This window comes from Gigantopelta aegis, unplaced genomic scaffold (genome assembly GCF_016097555.1).
Source record: "Gigantopelta aegis isolate Gae_Host unplaced genomic scaffold, Gae_host_genome ctg5199_pilon_pilon, whole genome shotgun sequence".
NCBI classification, from domain to species: domain Eukaryota; kingdom Metazoa; phylum Mollusca; class Gastropoda; order Neomphalida; family Peltospiridae; genus Gigantopelta; species Gigantopelta aegis.
Genome location: NW_024534278.1, coordinates 58,782 through 69,085, shown reverse-complemented (window position 1 = coordinate 69,085; position 10,304 = coordinate 58,782).

The window sequence follows — 10,304 nt, the reverse complement described above, 5'->3', positions numbered from 1 at the left end:
CAATAATTTCATGAGACAAAGATCTTTTAGTGAATATTACATTTAGAGATTATTGAATATATAGAAATTATAGCTATAATTGATTCTTCTAATGATTATTCATATTATCAGTCATTACATAGCTGTACAAGTAATCATTGAAATCAGTACACACAGGAGAGCATATTCTAGTCCTAGTTTTAAATGCAATATTCTATAGTATTGGTATTACTTACAGAATGCCTTTTGACCTTTTGACACATGTTTACAGATACTTTGAATTATTCACAAAACTCTAAGCCCAACCCCTATGGCATATAAAATTCTAACTACTCAAGTTTCCTATATTCCTAGAGAACAAAAAATCAAAATGATCAGGGAATGATGTGTGATGGTGATCTGAAAAGTTTGCAATTGAACAAAAAATTTCCACTCTTTGATTCTAAATATTTTTATGTGTTTGCAGCATATGCTCTCTCTTTCATTTTCATAATTATATAGCATTTGTACATGTATACATTTCATATACTTCAAGTGATCCTCCCTTTCTTTTGACAGCAATAGACAAAATATTGGAAAGATTATATCACAGCATAACTATCTAGTTCCTCATCTCCAAGATACTGCAAATAGTTTTCCATAGGCTCCTGAGATAAAGAAAGACTATCCTCTCTATTGATGCCCACTTCATAAGATTCATTTGTTTGGCCAAAGACAAGCATTAATGATATTCTTGCCATGAGAACAATCATCCCAATATAGAACCTCTGCTTTTTTTTCTAGATCATGTGTTGGAGTTTTCCTTTGAGGGCTCAGTAGTAAAATATATATTACCAAGTCCCCCTTTTCCACTACTGCTAAAATCTGTTGGGAAATTTGAGATTGTTTAAGGAACATAAAAGGTACATGCAGCAAGAGTCTGCTCTATATTGAGTAGGAATAACTACTGAAAATAAATCAAAGTTTAGTGTAGTAATTGTTAACTGACTTAGTATCTATTATATGACTGATAAGAGCTCTCAGCAGGAAAATGCCATCTTTGAAATCACAATAATTTGTGATGCTTTTTTTATAGTATTTGTATTTGTTTTTAGTGAATTACTTAGTGTCTATATATATTAAAATCTCTCAATATATCAGTTAGTAATAAACCTAGTTGGTTATCAACCTTTAATTTTGGAGTTTTGGATGTATCTATGGCCAATTAAATGCTCATTTCCAATTTTCCATTTTCTATCAATTGTTATTATGTTGATTCTTAGTGAAGGTACAAGAAAGTTTTTATAGATCATTAAATTTATTCAAGATCAAAAATCTTAAAATGTATAATAATTAGTAATAATAATAATGTTATAAATTAATTCAATTAAGGATCACAATGCATTCCAAATATATATTAACAGTATTTACTTGTGCAAACAAATATCAAACAATTTTTTGATTGCATATTAAAACTGAGTTTTTTAAAAACGATTTGTCAGCAAAAATAATTTTTAGATTACATTATGTTCACAACTGTTTATTAACTAGTTTTTCGACTAGTCCAAAAATTGTCTTTGCATAATCAAATGCCACAATTGCCTCGTCTGGTTTATAGATATCAACAGGAGCTGTTGGACAAGGATAGAGATTAGGGAACCGAGTGTTTAAGATAGAAGGGACTCCATTGAAGTAGCAAGTTGTGGTAGTGTTACTAGCTGACCGCTGGCTTTTCAGAGGAGATCGCTCGTGCATGATTTGTGAGGTTATGTGTCTTTAAACTTTCACTATTAGAATTAATGCCAATTAGTGCATACATACCAGCCTTTAGGGGCCTTTTCAGCTACTTCATGTGCCATGAACATAATTTGACATGATATAGGCTCATTATGAACTTCATTCTTGAGAACACACATAGCTTTTAGATCAGAATTAGCCTGACGTAACCATCGTTCTGCTTCTACTTGATTTGGTGTAGGGTGAGGGATGTAAACAAGTTTATACCACCACTACCACACCACAAAAATATGATCTTTCCCATTCTCCTCTCCACTACTACTAGTAGTTGGTCTATGTATATTGTTATCCCATGTTGCATAATATTGTCGCAAGCTAGACCGTTCATAGAAAGGCTCATCATCAGGAGATATTTCATCATCAGGTTCTCTAATGGTAGTCCTGCCTCCAATCGGTCAATTTGCCTGAGCATAAATTTAAATGCCTCTTCAAAGAGATCCTTATCAGTTGGTTAACCTTGTCTGGATGGTATTGTAATGTATATTTCTTCGAATTGCTTTCTTCCTCTCTTCTTCTGTTGGCAACTTCCATATCAACAGCAATTCTTTACAAATTTTTCGTTTCAGGTCTTTTAATCTTTTGCTGTCCTTAGCCTGTTGAAGGGCAGCAGTAGCACTATTGATTGGAACTAACTCAGTTCCTTCTCCTTCAACTTCAGTATCTTTATCTACAAACTTGTAAATATCTAAAGCAGATACAACTTCACCTTCTTCATCCTGCTGATTGTAAGCAATGACATATTTCTTCATTATTGGGTCATCATCAGATTGCATATTTGCACAGGATATAGAAAAACTATAGCCCATACAAAGTAATTTCTTCCACTTCATAACCAATTAATTCTTGTGGACGATATATATGATTTATATCACTGTCCAACATTGCAATAAGTTGAGATGGAATAGGATGACCAATTTTTTTAGGAACATAGTCATCATTAAGTTCATCTTCTGAGAAGCTCCAGGTCTTCAACAAACTATAGCTAATGATTGGAGGTCTTCAGTACTCTGCACAACCAAGAAATCTGATGCTAATATTGCCTGAACTCAAAGAAGATCAAAGGGTTGATATTAAGCATACAACCCAACCTCAATACAGAGAGACTGAGCTACTTCTTTCCACAGACTGGGCTAGGTGTAATTTGTCATTTACATACATAATGTACTTGTTATTTTCACTTTGGAGAGAATAATCAACTGAAATTGTTCCAATACACACCTGTTGTTCACGTAATATTACTCTAACTCGAAGTCCACTGATAACAACAACTTCATATCATTAAGTATTTTTTAAAAAGAGTTTGTGAAAAAAGACTGTAGCCTGTTCTTGGAGAAATGGTACAGCTCTACTTAGATATTGTGGGCTTTGCATCAATAAACTTTGGACACACCTGTTTTAATTTTATTTAGATGTTGTGAAAGAGGACTATCTTGATCACTTTGATTACAAATAATGTCTTTTTTCTATGCAATAAAGTGATAAACCTTTTGGTCTAATTTCTTTTGGTAGTCTAAGACACACATCTTTTTCATGGAGTATATTGATAAAAGTTGTTTGGTCAGAGCACTACTTATTGTTTGTGGAAATTATTGGTGGAATTTTAACATGCCATAAGATGTCTCAGTCAAATTGAACATTTTCACTTCCTGTTTTTGAATCTGCTACTATCAACAAAAAGAACACAAGATGATTCGACAAGTTTCCAACTGTGAGCATTAATTTGAACTGGAAGATACAAAAGGATGAAGCTGTTGGGATGCTCTCATCTTGTCCATCATGGTTGATGCTCATTGACAAAAGATCAGCTAGTTTGTAGATTATATTCTGCATAAAGCTATATCGTTAGGAAGTTTAATAGCTTCCTTGAATGAAGAGTGCATCACTTCCAATACAAATTGAATGTGTAATACCTCAAGGTATTACATACTCGCCATTATTTCCAAAGTATCACGTAGCCTCTTTAGACAACATGGTAACGAATGATATATATTGAGCAAAATTTTTAGCATCAATGATGACAATCTTTGGACAACTTGTATTGTTTTTTACTACAACTGGTCTTATGATGACATGTTGTTACACTTTAGTTAAAGGCTCACAGACTACTGGAATCCAAGCTTTCTACGTTAAACTGTTTGTAAAACACCTTTAGGCTTTATGTTTTCTGCAAATACTCAATAATATCAACAATACAACCCTCACAACCATTTAATAAGGGAATTTGTTCATTCTTGATGGATCCTCTACACTGACCCAGCTAATTTGCCTTTTACTAATGACCCTGCGTCTTCTTACTAATTTTATTGTCTAGTCTTTAATAATTGGGTACACAGTATATGATATTATTACTTATGGATCAATCCACATTTAGACAGAGTTTCTTAAATCTTTTTGAGATCTGTTTAATCAGTAACAAAGCTCTAGACTTTCCTAAGGAGCTGTTCTAAGAGCTACCATCTAGAGCTGTAAATGTGGATTTGCTTCTCCACCCATCCCAATTTCTCTATATCATCAAAGGTCTTCTTATCAAAATAAGTATATTATTTTGGAAGGTAATGTGGTCTGATATGATAACTGATCACTACATCGAACGATATTTTATCTCATTTTATGATTATCTCTTTAAATAGCTATCAACTTCCCCACTATATTTTAGAAGAACTACAAAGTTTTTGCAATTTGTGATGGTACATTTTTCTACAAAAATTGCTTTTGAGCCTGCTAGCATTGGCTAATTGTGATGAGCATGTGCTTTGTGATAGTCACTATAAGTGGAGTACATTTCATTGACGTTAATGTTTTCCAAAGGAAACTCCTACCATTGTAAGCAAACCAGGGTAGTCTTTGAGGAGAGTCCAACTAACTTAAACTACCGAACCAGCACCAATTTTGACTGATCCATTAAAGCTGTCTTGTAATTATAAGTCTCCACTACTAATCTCTTTCATTAAGTGCGTGTGGGTACTTGTCGAGTAAATACTGCTACATTCATAGAATGTTACATCACTAATTTAGCTAAACCTGGTTCCTGATACTCCTGACACTATTTTTATAATCTGTCTGATATCTGCATGTTGTATAGAAGGTAGAGACTTTAAACCACACTGTCGAAAGCATAGAGGGATAAGAAACCTAGGAAATACTTGATTGGTCGCCTAATAACTCTTTAACATAAATATATCGGGGCCAAGGTCAATAGATTAACATGGAGCTTGTATCTAAGTTGATGATAGACGGTACAATGCAAAGTTTATATGGTCATTTTTGAAATATGCCTCAAATAAGCTGAAATATTTCCTTACTATTACTATCAAAGCTATCAAGTATACCTTTCATAAAAGGTACCACATTACTAATATTGCTCTGGCTTTCTAAATCTGAGAAGATACCTGTAGAAGATACTCTATTTCAATCATTCCTTAACATGTTTGAAAGCTTTAATAATCTATTGTGTCATGCTAATACCTAATATAAAGGAGTGCGGAAGTAGGTCTATTCTCAAATCAAATGACCTAACACCTAGGCAATAGCTGTATTTCCACTAATATAGTGTCCTTAATGAGCTTGATAGAGTGCTCTGACTTCCTGGTCTGGAAATTGACACAAAAATCGGTCCTTTACAATTGTATTAACTCTAGCTACTGTAGACAATGTATAGATGATAGAAATTTTGTAAATGCTTCTCATCTTTACTGGACAGTTTTTAACTTTTCCCACACTAAAGTCTTGCATGCATCTATTATATCATTGGATTAACTGGTATAAATAGTTAGTAAGATGTATATGACAAATAGGGAAAGCTCGAGCATTAGCTATTAAATCCCACACTTCCCGACGTTACTAATAGTGAAGCTATAGTTAAGTAAGGAGGAACATATACTACAACCCCCTTGTTTAGGCTAAAGAGCATTATGGTATAAGGCCGACAATGCCTTATTGTACATCTCCTTTGAACGAATAAGCGCCTTCTTATTCTGAACCATTACCAAAAGCAAGTTGCTTATTGACCAAAAGGAGGATTTAGACTGTTGTAATACATGCTACTTCAGAAACACCCAATACTACTTTCAGTTGTTATGACTACGTTTTTGGCCACTTTGGTTAATTGAATGAAGATTGGGTTATCCAATAAACACTGACTAATATATGCTCTCACCATGTAGAAGTTGTATGTGGAGTACTACTACTACCCATCTATAATTGTATACCATATGCGTAATGACTGGTTTGGACCTGTACAAAAAGTCGCCATTGAGCATGAAGTTTAAGACCAGAAGGTCATTATACTTGTGGTCCACTAGGCAGTTAGTCCAAGAACAAGCTGTTTACCTTTCTTGACATAAACTCATAGTCACTAATTCTTCTAAGCTCCATCTTACCATTGAAGGATTTAAAAGAGTTTTATATGTGGCATAATATGCTGTAAAGCCCCATTGGTTAAGGTCTACTTCAACTAGCTTACTTGGCATCTCAAAATACACTCTTTGACAGGTTTGATGAACTACTTCATTCTCATCTACAAATATTGATTCACTAATGCTAATCCCATTGTCCTCCCAAACTGGAGTGTACAAACTTTAATTACTATAGAGAATTGCTATAAAACGGCTCTAACATATCATCCCCAGTGTGCCTTCAACTTGACCTATATCCTGGCCCACACTATTATACAGTAGTATTGTAATGACGAAGACATACTTGTATTAACTGTGACCAACCACATAACAAACGGCAGAATTTTTTTACTACAATTTGTTCCAACTACTTTCTTCACATCTTTTCCTTCTTGTGCTTCCATTTGAGAGATCGACGATTACTAACTCAGCAAAAGTTCCTTAAATGTGAAATACTACATGGAGCTAGGTCTCAAATGGGTAAAGGAAGAATACAAAATATACACGACCACCACAACATGGTGTACTACTGACTTCACACTGTTTCCTACCCAGCGGCAAACATGCTGCTCTCTGCTAATTGCATTCCCTCTATGTCCTCACTACCAACCTGATTACTACTATCCATTCATGTGTTACTGTGAATACTTCATCAGGTACCTTCATGTTGAAGTGATCACTACTTTTAATAACTTTGCCAGCACTGCTCAGTGATCAATTGGAAAAGTGTATTTAACATCACTGAGTATTGTTGTTTGCTGAATTATGACTTTTGCATGTAAGTATCGTATCAACACTTACTTTAAACAAGTGACTTACGGAGTGGTTAGACGAAATCTTATCACTTCAATGGAACAAACTGATCGAAGAAAAGTAAAATGTATTTTGCTTCAGCTTTAAGATTCTAGTAACCCTTGAGCTTGATATAGTATAAGTTCTTTTGAAAGCTTTGGATGTTTGTTACGAAGTGGTAAATCTTAAATGTTTTTTCACATAAAAGGATTTATAAAAACCAGCAATCCTTGATAAGGAGCTATTTTCTGACAAAGTTGCTAATAGATTTTTTCAGTAATAGCCGTTAACCAGACTCCCCCGTCCATAGACTTCCTTGTGCCTTAGATCCAAGGTAGCCTCACTGACAATTACTGGAAGATCTGAATACATGAATAATCCGGACGTTTTAAACTTTACTGGAACTTCACTTTATAATCTTATTATATTTCCAGAACACCTGCATTACCATTATGTGGATAGACATATTGAATCCAATTTCCAAATTTTCCTACTTTGTGTGGATTCTTAGCTTTACAACCACGCTGTGTAGATTATGTAATACTAATCCAGTCTCTTTCTTAAAGGTGCATTATTAAAAGACATTAAAGGCTGGACCATAACGAGATAGTTCACATGTTTCTCAGTATCTGTCACTAGTCCAGGTGGAGGTTTGTAATTGACGGCAGTCCCAGGAAGAATTTACCCAGTACACTCCAGCATCATCAGCATTTTGAATGACTTCCTGTAATAGTTTATAAAGGATGACGCCATGATGTGACTTTCAGAGATCCTATGTAGACTCTTAGATTCGACTTATATATAAAAGTCATCTTAAAAGACTCATTATTGGGACATTGGTAATAATGTCAATCTACTTTAAAGCCTAAACTATAGACATGTATACATTCCATTTATCCGTTCTTTAGTCTCTAAGTCGTCTTTTGACTACTTCAACATCGTTTTAATAACTTTGTCCTCCATCCACAATGAATCTACAGTTATATACCTTGAATCTTGTCCGCTGATACTCCCTGAGAATATTTTTAATCATCTTCTGTACGCGGGACCTTTCTGCCCGAAATGATTCTCCCTGTAGTGGATACCATGACGATGACTAGGACCACTACAGACTTGTGTTCCGTATCAGATCGACCCCCCCCCCCCCCCCCCCCCCCCCCCCCCCCCCCCCCCCCCCCCCCCCCCCCCCCCCCCCCCCCCCCCCCCCCCCCCCCCCCCCCCCCCCCCCCCCCCCCCCCCCCCCCCCCCCCCCCCCCCCCCCCCCCCCCCCCCCCCCCCCCCCCCCCCCCCCCCCCCCCCACCCCCCCCCCCCCCCCCCCCCCCCCCCCCCCCCCCCCCCCCCCCCCCCCCCCCCCCCCCCCCCCCCCCCCCCCCCCCCCCCCCCCCCCCCCCCCCCCCCCCCCCCCCCCCCCCCCCCCCCCCCCCCCCCCCCCCCCCCCCCCCCCCCCCCCCCCCCCCCCCCCCCCCCCCCCCCCCCCCCCCCCCCCCCCCCCCCCCCCCCCCCCCCCCCCCCCCCCCCCCCCCCCCCCCCCCCCCCCCCCCCCCCCCCCCCCCCCCCCCCCCCCCCCCCCCCCCCCCCCCACCCCCCCCCCCCCCCCCCCCCCCCCCCCCCCCCCCCCCCCCCCCCCCCCCCCCCCCCCCCCCCCCCCCCCCCCCCCCCCCCCCCCCCCCCCCCCCCCCCCCCCCCCCCCCCCCCCCCCCCCCCCCCCCCCCCCCCCCCCCCCCCCCCCCCCCCCCCCCCCCCCCCCCCCCCCCCCCCCCCCCCCCCCCCCCCCCCCCCCCCCCCCCCCCCCCCCCCCCCCCCCCCCCCCCCCCCCCCCCCCCCCCCCCCCCCCCCCCCCCCCCCCCCCCCCCCCCCCCCCCCCCCCCCCCCACCCCCCCCCCCCCCCCCCCCCCCCCCCCCCCCCCCCCCCCCCCCCCCCCACCCCCCCCCCCCCCCCCCCCCCCCCCCCCCCACCCCCCCCCCCCCCCCCCCCCCCCCCCCCCCCCCCCCCCCCCCCCCCCCCCCCCCCCCCCCCCCCCCCCCCCCCACCCCCCCCCCCCCCCCCCCCCACCCCCCCCCCCCCCCCCCCCCCCCCCCCCCCCCCCCCCCCCCCCCCCCCCCCCCCCCCCCCCCCCCCCCCCCCCCCCCCCCCCCCCCCCCCCCCCCCCCCCCCCCCCCCCCCCCACCCCCCCCCCCCCCCCCCCCCCCCCCCCCCCCCCCCCCCCCCCCCCCCCCCCCCCCCCCCCCCCCCCCCCCCCCCCCCCCCCCCCCCCCCCCCCCCCCCCCCCCCCCCCCCCCCCCCCCCCCCCCCCCCCCCCCCCCCCCCCCCCCCCCCCCCCCCCCCCCCCCCCCCCCCCCCCCCCCCCCCCCCCCCCCCCCCCCCCCCCCCCCCCCACCCCCCCCCCCCCCCCCCCCCCCCCCCCCCCCCCCCCCCCCCCCCCCCCCCCCCCCCCCCCCCCCCCCCCCCCCCCCCCCCCCCCCCCCCCCCCCCCCCCCCCCCCCCCCCCCCCCCCCCCCCCCCCCCCCCCCCCCCCCCCCCCCCCCCCCCCCCCCCCCCCCCCCCCCCCCCCCCCCCCCCCCCCCCCCCCCCCCCCCCCCCCCCCCCCCCCCCCCCCCCCCCCCCCCCCCCCCCCCCCCCCCCCCCCCCCCCCCCCCCCCCCCCCCCCCCCCCCCCCCCCCCCCCCCCCCCCCCCCCCCCCCCACCCCCCCCCCCCCCCCCCCCCCCCCCCCCCCCCCCCCCCCCCCCCCCCCCCCCCCCCCCCCCCCCCCCCCCCCCCCCCCCCCCCCCCCCCCCCCCCCCCCCCCCCCCCCCCCCCCCCCCACCCCCCCCCCCCCCCCCCCCCCCCCCCCCCCCCCCCCCCCCCCCCCCCCCCCCCCCCCCCCCCCCCCCCCCACCCCCCCCCCCCCCCCCCCCCCCCCCCCCCCCCCCCCCCCCCCCCCCCCCCCCCCCCCCCCCCCCCCCCCCCCCCCCCCCCCCCCCCCCCCCCCCCCCCCCCCCCCCCCCCCCCCCCCCCCCCCCCCCCCCCCCCCCCCCCCCCCCCCCCCCCCCCCCCCCCCCCCCCCCCCCCCCCCCCCCCCCCCCCCCCCCCCCCCCCCCCCCCCCCCCCCCCCCCCCCCCCCCCCCCCCCCCCCCCCCCCCCCCCCCCCCCCCCCCCCCCACCCCCCCCCCCCCCCCCCCCCCCCCCCCCCCCCCCCCCCCCCCCCCCCCCCCCCCCCCCCCCCCCCCCCCCCCCCCCCCCCCCCCCCCCCCCCCCCCCCCCCCCCCCCCCCCCCCCCCCCCCCCCCCCCCCCCCCCCCCCCCCCCCCCCCCCCCCCCCCCCCCCCCCCCCCCCCCCCCCCCCCCCCCCCCCCCCCCCCCCCCCCCCCCCCCCCCCCCCCCC